Raw genomic sequence first — 15,240 nt, 5'->3', positions numbered from 1 at the left:
CCCTTGTGTGTTATTAGTTGTTTTTCCCTTGTTGCTTTTAATATCTTTTCTTTTTATTTAATTTTTGACAGTTTAATATGTGTCTTGGCGTGCTTCTCCTTGGATTTATCCTGTATGGGACTCTCTGTGCTTCCTGGAGTTGACTAACAATTTCCTTTCCCATATTAAGGAAGTTTTCAACTATAATCTATTCAAATATTTTCTCAGTCCCTTTCTTTTTCTCTTCTTCTTCTGGGACCCCTATAATTCAAATGTTGGTCCATTTAATGTTGTCCCAGAGGTCTCTGAGACTGTCCTCAGTTCTTTTCATTCTTTTTTCTTTATTGTGCTCTGCAGTAGTTATTTCCACTATTTTATCTTCCAGGTCACTTATCCATTCTTCTGCCTCAGTTATTCTGCTATTGATCCCTTCTAGAGTATTTTTAATTTCATTTATTGTGTTCTTCATCATTGTTTGTTTCCTCTTTAGTTCTTCTATGAACTTGTTAAATGTTTCTTGCATTTTCTCTATTCTATTTCCAAGATTTTGGATCATCTTTATTATGATTATGCTGAATTCTTTTTCAGGTAGACTGCCTATTTCCTCTTCATTTGTTAGGTCTGGTGGGTTTTTACCTTGCTCCTTCATCTGCTGTGTGTTTCTCTGTCTTCTCATTTTGCTTTTCTTACTGTGTTTGGGGTCTCCTTTTTGCAGGCTGCAGCTTCGTGGTTCCTGTTGTTTTTGGTGTCTGTCCCCAGTGGCTAAAGTTGGTTCAGTGGGTTGTGTAGGCTTCCTGGTGGGGGAGACTAGTGCCTGTGTTCTGGTGGATGAGGCTGGATCTTGTCTTTCTGGTGAGCAGGTCCATGTCTGGTGGTGTTTTGTGGTGTCTGTGGCCTTATTATGATTTTAGGCAGCCTCTCTGCTAATGGATGGGGTTGTGCTCCTGTCTTGCTAGTTGTTTGGCATAGGGTGTCCAGCACTGTAGCTTGCTGGTCGTTGAGTGAAGCTGGGTGTAGGTGTTGAGATGGAGATCTCTGGGAGATTTTCGCTGTTTGATATTACATGGAGCTGGGAGATCTCTTGTGGACCAGTGTCCTGAAGTTGGTTCTCCCACTTCAGAGGCACAGCACTGACTCCTGGCTGCAGCACCAAGAGCCTTTCATCCACACAGCTCAGAATAAAAGGGAGAAAATGTAGAAAGAAAGAAAGAGGATAAAATAAGATAAAATAAAGTTATTAAAATAAAAAATAATTATTAAGAAAAAAACTTTTAAGGAAAAAAAACACAAAAAACAAACAAAAAACAGACGGACAGAACCCTAGGACAAATGGTGAAAGCAAAGCTATACAGACAAAATCTCACACAGGAGCATACACACTCACAAAAAGAGGAAAAGGGCAAAAAATAATATATCTTGCTTTCAAAGTCCACCTCCTCAATTTGGGATGATTCGTTGTCTGTTCAGGTATTCCACCAATGCAGGGTACATCAAGTTGATTGTGGAGATTTAATCCACTGCTTCTGAGGCTGCTGGGAGAGATTTCCCTTTCTCTTCTTTGTTCGCACAGATCCCGGGGTTCAGCTTTGGATTTGGCCCCGACTCTGCGTGTAGGTCACGGAGGGCGTCTGTTCTTCACTCAGACAGGATGAGGTTAAAGGAGCAGCTGATTCAGGGGCTCTGGCTCACTCCGGCTGGGGGGAGGGAGGGTACAGATGTGGGGCGCGCCTACAGCAGCAGAGGCCAGCGTGACGTTGCACCAGTCTGAGGCGCGCCGTGCGTTCTCCCGGGGAGGTTGTCCCTGTATCACTGGACTCTGGCAGTGGCGGGCTGCACAGGCTCCTGGGAGGGGAGGTGTGGATAGTGACCTGTGTTCACACACAGGCTTCTTGCTGGCGGCAGCAGTGCCCTTAGCATCTCATGCCCATTTCTGGGGTCTGCGCTGATAGCTGTGGCTTGTGCCCGTCTTTGGAGTTCCTTTAAGCGGCGCTCTTAATCCCCTCTCCCTGCACACCAGGAAACAAAGAGGGAAGAAAAAGTCTCCTGCCTCTTCGGCTGGTCCAGACTTTTTCCCGGACTCCATCCCGGCTAGCCGTGGTGCACTAACCCCTTCAGGCTGTGTTCACGCCACCAGTCCTCTCCCTGCGATCCGACCGAAGCCCGAGCCTCAGCTCCCAGCCCCGCCCGCCCTGGCGGGTGAGCAGACAAGTCTCTCGGGCTGGTGAGTGCCGGTCAGCACTGATCCTGTGTGCGGGAATCTCTCCGCTTAGCCCTCCGCACCCCTGTTGCTGTGCTCTCCTTCACGGCTCCGAAGCTTCCCCCCTCCACCACCTGCAGTGTCCGCCCGCGAAGGGGCTCCTAGTGTGTGGAAACCTTTCCTCCTTCACAGCTCCCACCCACTGGTGCAGGTCCCGTCCCTATTCTTTTGTCTCTGTTTATTCTTTTTTCTTTTGCCCTACCCAGGTACGTGGGCAGTTTCTTGCCTTTTGGGAGGTCTGAGGTCTTCTGCCAGCGTTCAGTGGGTGTTCTGTAGGAGTTGTTCCACGTGTAGATGTATTTCTAATGTATCTGTGGGGAGGAAGGTGATCTCCTCATCTTACTCTTTCACCATCTTCCCCTTCTCTTGCAGTACACGGGCCTCTCACTGTTGTGGCCTCTCCCATTGTGGAGCACAGGCTCCGGACGCGCAGGCTCAGCGGCCATGGCTCACGGGCCCAGCTTCTCCGCGGCATGTGGGATCTTCCCAGAACGGGGCACGAACCCGTATTCCCTGCATCGGCAGGCAGACTCTCAACCACTGTGCCACCAGGGAAGCCCTTCCCCCTCTCTTTATTGCCATTTTAAACCTTGTTTTCCTGTTGATTCTATGTTTCTCCTTTGTTCCTTTCTTTTTCTTTTTGTGGTTTGATGATTTCCTTTTATGTTTGTGTTCTCTTTTTCTTTTTTGTGAATCTATTTTATGTTTTTGATTTGTGATTACCTTTTTTTCCAAGTATGTTAACCCCTTCCTATATCTGCTTCCTTTAGACTGATAGTTATGTAGGCTCAAACACATTCTAAAAAAATAATAAGAAGAAGAATCTACATTTTTTACTCTCCTCCCCCACACTTTATGATTTTGATGTCCTTTTTTACATCTTCATGTTTATCATTTTGCTGTTCCTTGTGTTTATCATTGTTTTCACAGATGGATTTTTCCCCCTTTTTGATCTCTATACTGGCTTATTTAAGTGATTTACTTTCCAATTGTGATTTCCTATTTCTGCTTGCTTCTTTTCTATTTAGAGAAGACCTTTCACTATTTCTTGTAAGATAGGTTTAGTATTGCTGTATTCTTTTAGTTTTTGCTTGTCTGAGAAATTCTTTATCTCTCCTTCTATTCTAAATGATAATCTTGCTGGGTAGAGTACTCTAGGTTGCAGATTATTCCCTTTCAAAACTTGTTAAATTTTGTCATTTTGAGTATAATGTGTCTTGGTGTAGGTCTCTTGGGGTTCATCTTGTTTGGGACCCTCTGTGCTTCTTGTATCTGGATATCTGTTTGCTTCTTTAGGTTTGGGAAATTTTCAGCCCTAATTTCTTCAAGTACATTTTCAACCCCCTTTTCTCTTTCTTCTCCTTCTGGAAATCCCTATTATGTGTAGATTGGCTTGTTATATTATCCCATAGGTCTCATATATGACTTTCATATTTCTTCATTTGTCTTTCTGTCTGCTGTTCTGATTGGGTGACTTCCATTATTCTATCTTCCAAAGCACTTCTTCATTCTTCTGCATTATTATTTTTTTTTTTTATAAATTTATTTATTTATTTATTTTTGGCTGTGTTGGGTCTTCGTTTCTGTGCAAGGGCTTTCTCTAGTTGTGGCAAGCGGGGGCCACTCTTCATCGCGGTGCGCGGGCCTCTCACTGTTGCGGCCTCTCTTGTTGAGGAGCACAGGCTCCAGACGCGCAGGCTCAGTAGTTGTGGCTCACGGGCCTAGTTGCTCCGTGGCATGTGGGATCTTCCCAGACCAGGGCTCGAACCCGTGTCCCCTGCATTAGCAGGCAGATTCTCAACCACTGCGCCACCAGGGAAGCCCTCTTCTGCATTATTCATTCTGCTATTCATTGCCTTTAGTTCAGCTTTTGTCTCAGCAAATGAATTTTCTAATTTTTCTTGCCTCCTCCTTATATTTTCTCGTTCCTTTTTACAGTACTCTCCATTTCTGTTGATAGCCTTTCTAAATTCTGTCAGTGTTTTCATTACCTCTTTTTGACTCGGTGTCTATTAGGCTGAAGAGGTCTGTTTCATTGTTTGTTCCTTCAGGGATATTCTCTTGGTATTTTAAGTGGGAGTGGTTTCTCTGCTTCTTCATTTTACTTCTGTTTCCCTTACTCTGTGAGTTTAGGAGAAACAGTTATCTACTGTAGTCTTGGAGGGCTAGATATATGTGGGAGCATCCCTGTGTAATTTGTGTGGGTTTAATATTTTTGGCATGAGAGCTGCTTTTAGTTTCGATGCCTTCCACCTCTTTCCTCAGCATGTCCTGGCTGTTATCCCCTTGATAGGGGGTGTGCAGATGCGGTGGCTCATGCATACTCCCAGGGGCTGCAACAGCAGGGGGAGCAATTGACTCTTGCTCATGGGTCTCTCAGCAGTGGCAGCAGTCTGAGCACACTCCCTGGGCCCATGACAGGGTAGGGACAGTGATTGGCACTCACTCCCAATTCTCTTGGAAGTGGCAGGGACCCACACCCACCTCCGAAGCCCATGATGGCAGTGGGGGCTCACGCCCACCCCCAGAGCTTGTATAGGCTGTCCTGTTACCTGAGAGCCTGAATGGGGAAAGAATTTCCTATGTGGTCCCACCCCTCTCCTTGCACACCCCCCAACAATGGTGCCTTGCCACTCTGGCTGGCTCAGGCTTCTGCATATACCCTCAGCGGCAGCCACCCCCTGCTCCAGCCCCTTCAGGCTGTCTCCACGCAGCCAATCCCAGCTCTTTCCCCAAGTTGACCTCTGAAGCCCAAGCTTTAGCACCCAGCCCCCAACCACACCGGGGACAAGCGTCTCAGGCTGGGGAGTGCACAGTGGTGGTATCGACCATCTGTGAAGGTGTCTCTCTGTTTTGCCTTCCACAAACCGGTTGCCATACTCTCCTCCAAGGCTCCAAAGTTCCCCCTCTATCCTGGCTGGTCTCCCCGCCAGTGAGGGGACTCTCCAGGATGAGGGAACATTTCTTCTTCCATGGCTCCCTCCCAGGGGCACAGGCCCTATTCCGATTCCTTTCTCTCTCTCTTTCTTTATTCTTTTGTCATACCTGGTTACATGGAGATTTTCTTGCCCTTTCAGAAGTCTGAGGTCTTCTGCCTGTGTTCAGTAGATATTCTATGAGAAGTGTTCCACACAGAGATGTATTTTTGATGTATTTGTGGGAGGAGGTGAGCTCCACGACCTACTCCTCCACCATATTGATCCCCCTTCTGTTTTATTTTCTAATATAAGCATTTAAGATGATAATTTTTCTCTAAAGTACAACTTTAATTGTATTTCACAAGTTTGACATGTAGTGTTTTGTCTCTAAGCCTTTCTAAATATTTTTAATATCAATTATAATTACTCTTTAATCCATGAGTTATTTAATGTTTTTAGATCTCTTTCTTTCATGGATGTTATTTTCACTAAGTTTAATAATTCTAGGAATAGACTTATTTTTTCTTTAGCACATTAAGAATACTGTTGTACTGTTTTCTAGCTTTCACTATTGATGAAAAAAGGAGTCAGTGTAATTGTCATTTACTTGAAGGTTATATATCTTTTCTCTCTGACTACTTTTATATCTTTTCTTTTCTCTTAATTTTTAATTTTTAAAATAAAAATTTATTTTATCATCTATTTATGACAAGGTACATGAAAGGCAAAGTGTTTCACATCATAGATTGCACTTCCAACTCCTTGGAATATTCATTTCTTTGGCTGAAAGAGAGACTAGACAGGAAAGGCAGGCAATGCTTAGGCAACTAAAATAAGGTTGGGGCCAAGGGGAACAATACTAACATCATCCTCACAGGGAATGGGCACAAGGGGGCTGTTAGTAGCAAGCTGATTTTCTAGAACTGTTAGCTGGAAGCATAGGAGCACTACTTCTGGACATTCACACTGTCTCAGGCTTCAGTCATCCCCGCCACACAGGTACAGAGCACTTTCTGGTAATCACTCTTGGTGTCTTGCTGGATGTAGTAGTACAGCAATTTGGAGACCATGATTCTAATCAACACCTTATAATGAGTCCCCTTGCCTTTCATGGAGTCGTATACAGCAAAATGCAGGGGCTTATTATGAATACACTAGGCCAGGTTCAGGAAAGCATTTTTCTGGTCTCCTTTGACCTCTTTCTTGACACTCTTTAACATGTTATAAGGTCCATAGTTCTTGTACCTTTCAAATACTTTCTGGAGGTGACACACACTCCACTTGATCATGATGCTGATCCATTTGAGAACCTCAGTTCCTCCCCTCTTCTCTTTAGTACAATAGAGATCCAAGGAATCTTGGTCAATCAAAACAAAATCAATGACAGAGCCATCTCTCCTCTTCTACCCTTTGCAGGGGCAACCGTCCGCTTGCAGAAGTCACCAGATATGTCAGAAACAATGTCCTTCTCCAGATCAGTCTTATACACTTCCTTGTAGACTGTTAATTTCCTGTAGCTTCTGGTTGGTCCTTGAGCAAATGGTCTCAATGAGGCAGTCCTTATCAAACCCCAGCCCCTACATGAAGGCTTTCAGTTCAGAAGCATAATACTGAGCATGTGTTTTCAATGGGCCTCAAATCACCATCTTCAGGTGACTGGACAAGGCTGAATTCAGTGTTGATGCAAGTTCCTTTTTGGTCTTTCTCTGGTAGGCAATATCCTGTCTCTGTTCATTGCTGCATTTGGTCAAGATGTTGATGATGATAACTTCATCTATATCTTTGGTCCTGATGGCTGTTTCAATGTTCAAAGCATTCTACTCAGCATCAGAGTTGTAGGCTTTGACTGACCTGTATGTACTTGAGGGTGTAGTGTAATCACCCTTCAGGCTGGGCTTGTACAGAATTTCATAAGCAGTAGACATTTTGACAGAAGCTGGGCCAAGTACAAAGACAAGTACCAAGAGCTATGAGCATTCCCATATGTGGACCTTTTTTTTTTTTTTTCATTTTAGACATTCTGAAAGTTTCACTATGATGTGTTATAGGTGTGGATTACTTTTTATTTAAACTGCTTGTGATTACCTGGGCTTCCCAATTTTGTCAGTTATCTATTCTTCAGTTCTGAGAAATTTTTAGCCATCAACCCTTCAAATACTGCCCCTTTTTTGTCTCATGTCTTTTAGAATTCCAATACAATCTTTCTTGCCTACTTTTTGTCTCTTTGTCTCTCTGAACTGCATTCTGCACAAGTTCTTTAGATCTGTCTTCCAATACAGTAATTCTCACTTCAGCTTTGTCTAAGCTGCTGTTAAACCTGTCCACTTCATTTTTTAAACTTTTTTTTTACATTGAGAATATGTAACACAATTCAGAAAAGTGCAAAAATATAAATGTATAGCTTAACAATTAATTATGAAACAAATACCAAATAATCACCCTATAAATGGAACATTATCAATAGTCCAGAAGTCCCTTGTGTCTCTGTTTCTGATCCCCAACCACTTCTTCCGCCAGAGATAATCATCACTGTGACTTTAGTTAATCATTTCTTTGCTTTTCTTTATAGTTTACCAGCTATATCAATTTTTGTTTGTTTTAATGTAACACTCTGTATTATGTGTCTTGCATCTTTTATTCAACATAATATTTAAAAATTAATCCATGTTTGTACCTGTGGTTCACTAACTTTCCCTGCTGGGAGGTAGTATAGCTCATGAGAATATTATAATTTTTTATTCTATTTTTGAAGAATATTTGGATTAGTTCTTTCCCCTTTTTGTGGAGACTATTTTCAACAATGCTGCTATGAACATCACTGTATATGTATATTGAAACACATGTGCATAAATTTCTTAAGACTATGTACTAGGAGTGGAATTTTGGGGTCACAGGTTATGTATACCTTTAATTTTACTAGATAATTCCAAGCTATTTTTCAAAATGTTTGTTCCACTGAAATTTTTATTTCAATTGTTTTACTTAATTCATTTTTAGAAATTTTATTTCACTCTTCAAGTCTGCTTGATAATATATTCCCTTGCTCTTTATGAATATTTTAAATTTCTTCTTTTATTTTCCTTAAGTTTATACTTATTATATGTTTTTTTCAGATGATTCCAAAATAGAAGCTTTGCAGGCATGATTCTGCTATCTCAGCATTAGCACTATTGACATCTTGAGCCAGATAAGTCTTTATTGTAAGAGGCTGTCCTGCATATTAGAGGATGTTTGACAGCATCCCTGACCTCTACACACTAGATGCCAAGAGCACACACATTCCCCTCCCAATTGCGACAACCAAAAATATCTCCTGGAGGGCAAAATTGCCCCAGCTTGTGAACAACTATATGCCCTCTACTTTTTCCCTTACGGGACCTCACTCATGGTGTCTTGTTTCCTTGTGTTTTGTGAGTTTTTAAGGTAAGCTCATGTTTCTTAAGCTTGTATCAGTGGGAATTCTCTGATGCCTAGATTGAAATGTTTTACTTTGGGACTGTTTTCCCCTTGCTACTGCCAGGCACCTGAGGATGCTGCCAGCTCAGGATCACACAAAAAATAAATATTTGGATGTAGATTTTTTGAACCATCAAGATAGTGTGAATTTTGGGCAGCAAATCTGCACAAGGGCTAGCTGGTAGTTACTAATTCTCAAGAGAGATGTTTTTCTCCCTTCTATTCAGTGCCAGGTTTAAGGCAGGTGGGTAGAGCACAGACTTATTTTTAATTCACCCTTATGATGAATTGTAGCCTTTGGGTTCCAGGTTTATGGGATTATACTGGGAGTGTGGACTCCTGTTAGACTTTTTACATTTGACAAGTCCTCCATGCCTTGCAAGATTTGTGAAAATTGAAACTCATTATAAATGCTGAAATTAGTACAGGCTTATATTTCTGGTTTTTATGTGATGTTAAGGCTTCTGAATTTACCTGTAATTTTTTCCCAGTCTATTGATGCATTTAAAAATAGTTTTTAATTATTTTGTCCAGCATTTTTAGGTTTCCTTAGTGAAAGGATCAATCACTAAAGTACTAGGCTGGATTTCACCAAGATGGTGGAGGAGTAGGAGAATGTGGAGTTCATCTCTCTCCACAAATGCATCAAGAATACATCTGCAGATGGAACAATTCTCACAGAACACCGACTAAACACTAGCAGAAGACCTTAGACACTGAAAGGACAAGAAAGATCCCTGCATAACTGGGTAGGACAAAAGAAAGAAGGGAAAAAGAAGAGGAGAGGAAATGGGATGGGATCTGTACCCCTGGGGGGGAACTGAAGCAGAGAAGTGGTTCCCTCATTCAGGGAAGCCTCCTCACCAATGAGGAAATCAGTTGGGACAGAAGGGGAATATCTGTGGCTGTCAGAGGAGGGTGAAATGGCCAGTCTGTGGCAGACAGGACAGAGTGAGACCTACACAGACAGTCCGTGACGCAGCCTTGCAAGGCCCAGACTGGGACATGTGTCCACTGGTGCACAGTGGGGCTGAGAGCTTGAATGTGGGGACTAGAGAGAAAACCCAAGGGGAGAAAGGCTGTTGGCTCTGAGGAGACAGCCTGAGGAGACGGGAGGGGGGAAATCTACAACTGGAAATGCTTGTGGAAGAAACCCAGACTGCCATAGAAGCAAGGTGCCACTGTTGAGTGGCTGCCTGGTGATAGGAAAGTCTTCCACTAGGGCCAGATCTCTCACGCCCATGGCCGCCAGCTTTCCTGTATACCTGATGCCACCGGGAACCCTATGACACAGGCAGTCATGCAACCTCCATGCCCTGTCCTCGCCAGGGCAGAGTGTTCCAGGGCAGCCTTGGGAGCAGACTCCTGTGGATGGCCCACTTGCAGAGGTGGAGCTAAAACCACAGCTGAGACCTAGGGGCAGGGCAACTAAGGAAGAGGAATGAAAATCTTTCTGTGATGCTGCACAAACTGCAGTTTAAAGCCCCACAATTAGCTTGGTAAACCCTGCATCTATGGAATATCTGAATGGACAACGAGTGTTCCCACAACTGAAACCAGTCTAGCTCTAGCAGCTGTGGATTTTGGGGATTAGTACCCGTGGAAGTTGGGCCACGTCAGAGTCTGAGATGCATCCATAGTGCCCACAGAGGGACTAGAGACATACCTAGAGGTTTTTGAGGGCCTCCTGGGGAGGTGGAGGTTAGCAGTGACTCATAGTTCAGGCAAGGACAGCTGCAACACCAGAAAAATGTAATTTTTACTAATTTTTTATGCTTTGTTCTGTTCTGCTGTTGTTTTTTTCAATTATTATTTGTTTTTATTTAGTTTTTAAATTTTTTTATATTTCTATTTCTATGTTACCTTTTTGGTGTTCTGTGTATTTTCCTTGTTTTTTTCTTTCCTTTGTTCTATTTTCTTTTTATCTTTTTTTCCCATCTTCTATGTGTTATCTTTTTAAATCCTTTTTTATCATTTTTGAGTGTTTGTTTTGTTTTCTTTCCTTTTTCCTTCAGTTTGCATCCTGCTTTTTTTTATGTTTTGTTTTTAATTGTTTGATTTCATTTTGGGGTCCTTTTGTTTGTCTGGTTGTTCTCTTGTATTTTGTTTTCTCTGTTTTTGTTTATATTTCTTGTTTTGTATGTGTGCGTTTTTTTGGTTTTGCTTTTACCATTTATCTGGGGTTTTGTTTGTTTGCTTGTTTGTTTTTAATTATTGTTGATGCTGTTTGCTTGTTTTTGCTTTGCTATTTGTCTTGGGTTTTGTTTGTCTGTTTGTTTTCATCCTGACCTTTTTCTCTTCTTTTTTCTTTTCTTTTTTTCCCCTTTTTAACCAAGATGTGTGGTTTGCAGGGTTTTGGTTCCCAGGCTGGGGTCGGGCCTGAGACTTGGGTGGGAGTGCCAAGTCCAGGAAACTGGAAAGCCAGAGAATTCCCAGCCCCAGGGAATCCCAGAGGTCTCCATCTCAACTCCAAGACGCGGCTCCACCCAAATGCCTGCAGGCACCAGTGCTGAACGCTTACACCAAACAACAAGCAAGACAGGAACACAAACCCACCCATCAGCAGACAGGCTGCCTAAAGGCACACAAAGCCCAAAACACCCCAAAACATACCACCTGATGGGGCCCTGCCCATCAGAGGGACAAGATGCAACTCCACCCACTGGAAGGCAGGCACAAGTTCCTCCCACCAGGAAGCTTACACAAGTGACTGGACCAACCACACCCACTGGGGTCAGACACCAGAAGCAAGAGTAACTACAACCTGAGCCTTATCCACCAGAGGGCAGGCAGCAGAAGCAAGAACTACAATCCTGCAGCCTATGGAACAAAAACCACATTCACAGAAAGATAAACAAGATGAAAAAGCAGAGAGCTATGTACCAGATGACGGAACAAGATAAAACCCCAGAAAAACAACTAAATGAAGTGGAGATACGCAACCTTCCAGAAAAAAATTCAGAATAATGATAGTGAAGATGATCCTGGACCTCGGAAAAACAATGGAGGCAAAGATCGAGAAGATGTAAGAAGTGTTTAACAAAGACCTAGAAGAATTAAAGAACAAACAAAAAGAGATGAACAATACAATAACTGAAATGAAAAATACACTAGAAGGAATCAAGAGCAGAATAACTGAGGCAGAAGAACAAATAAGTGACCTGGAAGATAGAATGGTGGAATTCACTGCTGCAGAACAAAGAAAAAAGAATGAAAAGAAATGAAGACAGCCTAAGAGACCTCTGGGACAACATTAAATGCAGCAACATTCGCATTATAGGGGTCCCAGAAGGAGAAGAGAGAGAGAAAGGACCAGAGAAAATATTTGAAGAGATTATACTTGAAAACTTCCCTGACATGGGAAAGGAAATAGCCACCAAAGTCCAGGAAGCACAGAGAGTCCAATACAGAATAAACCCAAGGAGAAACATGCTGAGACACATAGTAATCAAATTGGCAAAAATTAAAGACAAAGAAAGATTATTAAAAGCAGCAAGGGAAAAATGACAAATAACATACAAGGGAACTCCCATAAGGTTAAGCTGATTTCTCAGTAGAAACTCTACAAGCCAGAAGGGAGTGGCATGATATACGTAAAGTGATGAAAGGGAAGAACCTACAACCAAGATTACTCTACCTGGCAAGGATCTCATTCAGATTCGATGGAGAAATCAAAAGCTTTACAGACAAGCAAAACCTAAGAGAATTCAGCGCCATCGAACCAGCTCTACAACAAATGCTAAAGGAGCTACTGTAAGTGGGAAACACAAGAGAAGAAAAGGACCTGCAAAAACAAACCCAAAACAATTGAGAAAATGGTCATAGGAACATATATATCGATAATTACCTTAAACGTGAATGGATTAAATGCTCCAACCAAAAGACACAGGCTTGCTGAATGGGTACAAAAATAAGACCCATCTATATGCTGTCTACAAGAGACCCACTTCAGACCTAGGGACACAAACAGACTGAAAGTGAGGGGATGGAAAAAGATATTCCATGCAAATGGAAATCAAAAGAAAGTTGGAGTAGCAATACTCATATCAGATAAAATAGACTTTAAAATAAAGAATGTTACAAGAGACAAGGAAGGACACTACATAATGATCAAGGGATCAATCCAAGAAGAAGATATAACAATTACAAATATATATGCACCCAACACAGGAGCACCTCAATACGTAAGGCAACTGCTAACAGCTATAAAAGAGGAAATCGACAGTAACACAATAATAGTGGGGGATTCTAACACCTCACTTACACCAATGGACAGATCATCCAAACTGAAAATAAATTAGGAAACAGAAGCTTTAAATGACACAATAGACCAGATAGATTTAATTGATATTTATAGGACATTCCATGCAAAAACAGCAGATTACACTTTCTTCTCAAGTGCGCACGGAACACTCTCCGGGATAGATCACATCTTGGGTCACAAATCAAGCCTCAGTAAACTTAAGAAAATTGAAATCATATCAAGCATCTTTTCTGACTACAACACTATGAGATTAGAAATCAATTATAGGGAAGAAAATGTAAAAAACACAAACACATGGAGGCTAAACAATACACTACTAAATAACCAAGAGATAACTGAAGAAATCAAGGAGGAAATCAGAAAATACCTAGAGACAAATGACAATGAAAACACGATGATCCAAAACCTACGGGGTGCAGCAAAAGCAGTCCTAAGAGGGAAGTTTATAGCTATACAAGCCTACCTCAAGAAACAAGAAAATTCTCAAATAAACAGTCTAACCTAACACCTAAAGGAACTAGAGAAAGAAGAACAAACAAAACCCAAAGTTAGCAGAAGGAAACAAATCATAATGATCAGAGCAGAAATAAATGAAATAGAAACAAAGAAAACAATAGCAAAGATCCATAAAACTAAAAGCTGGTTCTTTGAGAAGATAAACAAAATTGGTAAACCATTAGCCAGACTCATCAAGAAAAAGAGGGAGAGGACTCAAATCAATAAAATTAGAAATGAAAAAGGAGAAGTTACAAAAGACACCGCAGAAATACAAAGCATCCTAAGAGACTACTACATGCAGCTCTATGCCAATAAAATGGACAACCTGGAAGAAATGGACAAATGCTTAGAAAGGTATAACCTTTCAAGACTGAATCAGGAAGAAATAGAAAATATCAACAGACCAATCACAAGCAGTGAAATTGAAACTGTTATTCAAAATATTCCAACAAACAAAAGTCCAGGGCCAGATGGCTTCACAGGTGACTTCTATCAAACATTCAGAGAAGAACTAATACCTATCCTTCTCAAATTCCTCCAAATAATTGCAAAGGGAGGAACACTCCCAAACTCATTCTAGGAGACTACCATCACCCTGATAACAAAACCAGACAAAGATATTACAAAAAAAGAAAATTACAGGTCAGTATCACTGATGAACATAGACGGAAAATCCTCAACAAAATACTAGCAAACCAAATCCAACAACACAGTAAAATGATAATACACCATGGTCAAGTGGGATTTATCCCAGAGATGCAAGGATTCCTCAATATATGCAAATCAATCAATGTAATACACCATATTAACAAACTGAAGAATAAAATCCATATGATCATCTCAATAGATGCAGAAAAAGTGTTTGACAAAATTCAACACCAATTTATGATAAAAACTCTCCAGAAAGTGGGCATAGAGGGAACCTACCTCAACATAATAAAGGCCATATATGACAAACCCACAGCCAACATCATTCTCAATGGTGAAAAACTGAAAGCATTTCCTCTAAGATCAGGAACAAGACAAGGATGTCCACTCTTGCCACTTATATTCAACACAATTTTGGAAGTCCTAGCTAACAACTATCAGTGAAGAAAAAGTAATAAAAGATATCCAAATTGGAAAAGAAGATATAAAACTGTCACTGTTTGCAGATGATATGATACTGTACATAAAACTTCTAAATATGTTACCAGATCAAACTGCCCCTGGCATTTTTCACAGAACTAGAACAAAAAAATTCACAATTTGTATGGAAACACAAAAGAACCTGAATAGCCAAACCAATCTTGAGAAAGAAAAATGGAGTAGGAGGAATCAGGCTCCCTGACTTCAGAATATACTACAAAGCTACAGTAATCAAGACAGTATGGTACTGGCACAAAAACAGAAAGATAGATCAATGGAACAGGATAGAAAGCCCAGAGATAAACCCATGTACATATGGTCACCTTATCTTTGATAAAGGAGGGAAGAATATACAGTGGAGAACAGACAGCCTCTTCAATAAGTGGTGCTGGGAAAACTGGACAGCTACATGTAAAAGTATAAAATTAGAACAATCCCTAACACCATACACAAAAATAAACTCAAAATGGATTAAAGCCCTAAATGTAAGGCCAGACACTATCAAACTCTTAGAGGAAAACATAGGCAGAACACTCTATGACATAAATCACAGAAAGATCCTTTTTGACCCACCTCCTAGAGAAATGGAAATAAAAACAAAAATAAACAAATAGGACTTAATGAAACTTAAAAGCTTTTGCACAGCAAAAGAAACCATAAACAAGACCAAAAGACAACCCTCAGAATGGGAGAAAATATTTGCAAATGAAGCAACTGACAAAGGATTAATCTCCAAAATT

At 41.2% G+C, this 15,240-nt stretch overlaps 1 pseudogene across 1 annotated transcript; it reads right to left on the bottom strand.

Annotated features, from left to right (window-relative positions):
• Positions 1-6,132: 6,132 nt before the first annotated feature.
• Positions 6,133-7,079, bottom strand: LOC308612008 (annexin A2-like; annotated as a pseudogene). The gene has a single exon. The product of its transcript is annotated as an annexin A2-like (transcript).
• Between the last annotated feature and the right edge of the window lie 8,161 nt (positions 7,080-15,240).

The sequence above is a fragment of the Mesoplodon bidens genome (genome assembly GCF_964165515.1).
Source record: "Mesoplodon bidens genome assembly, chromosome: 2".
Taxonomy (NCBI): Eukaryota; Metazoa; Chordata; class Mammalia; order Artiodactyla; family Ziphiidae; genus Mesoplodon; species Mesoplodon bidens.
The sequence above is the reverse complement of the archived record's forward strand: the minus strand, read 5'-3'. Positions and strand labels throughout refer to the sequence as shown.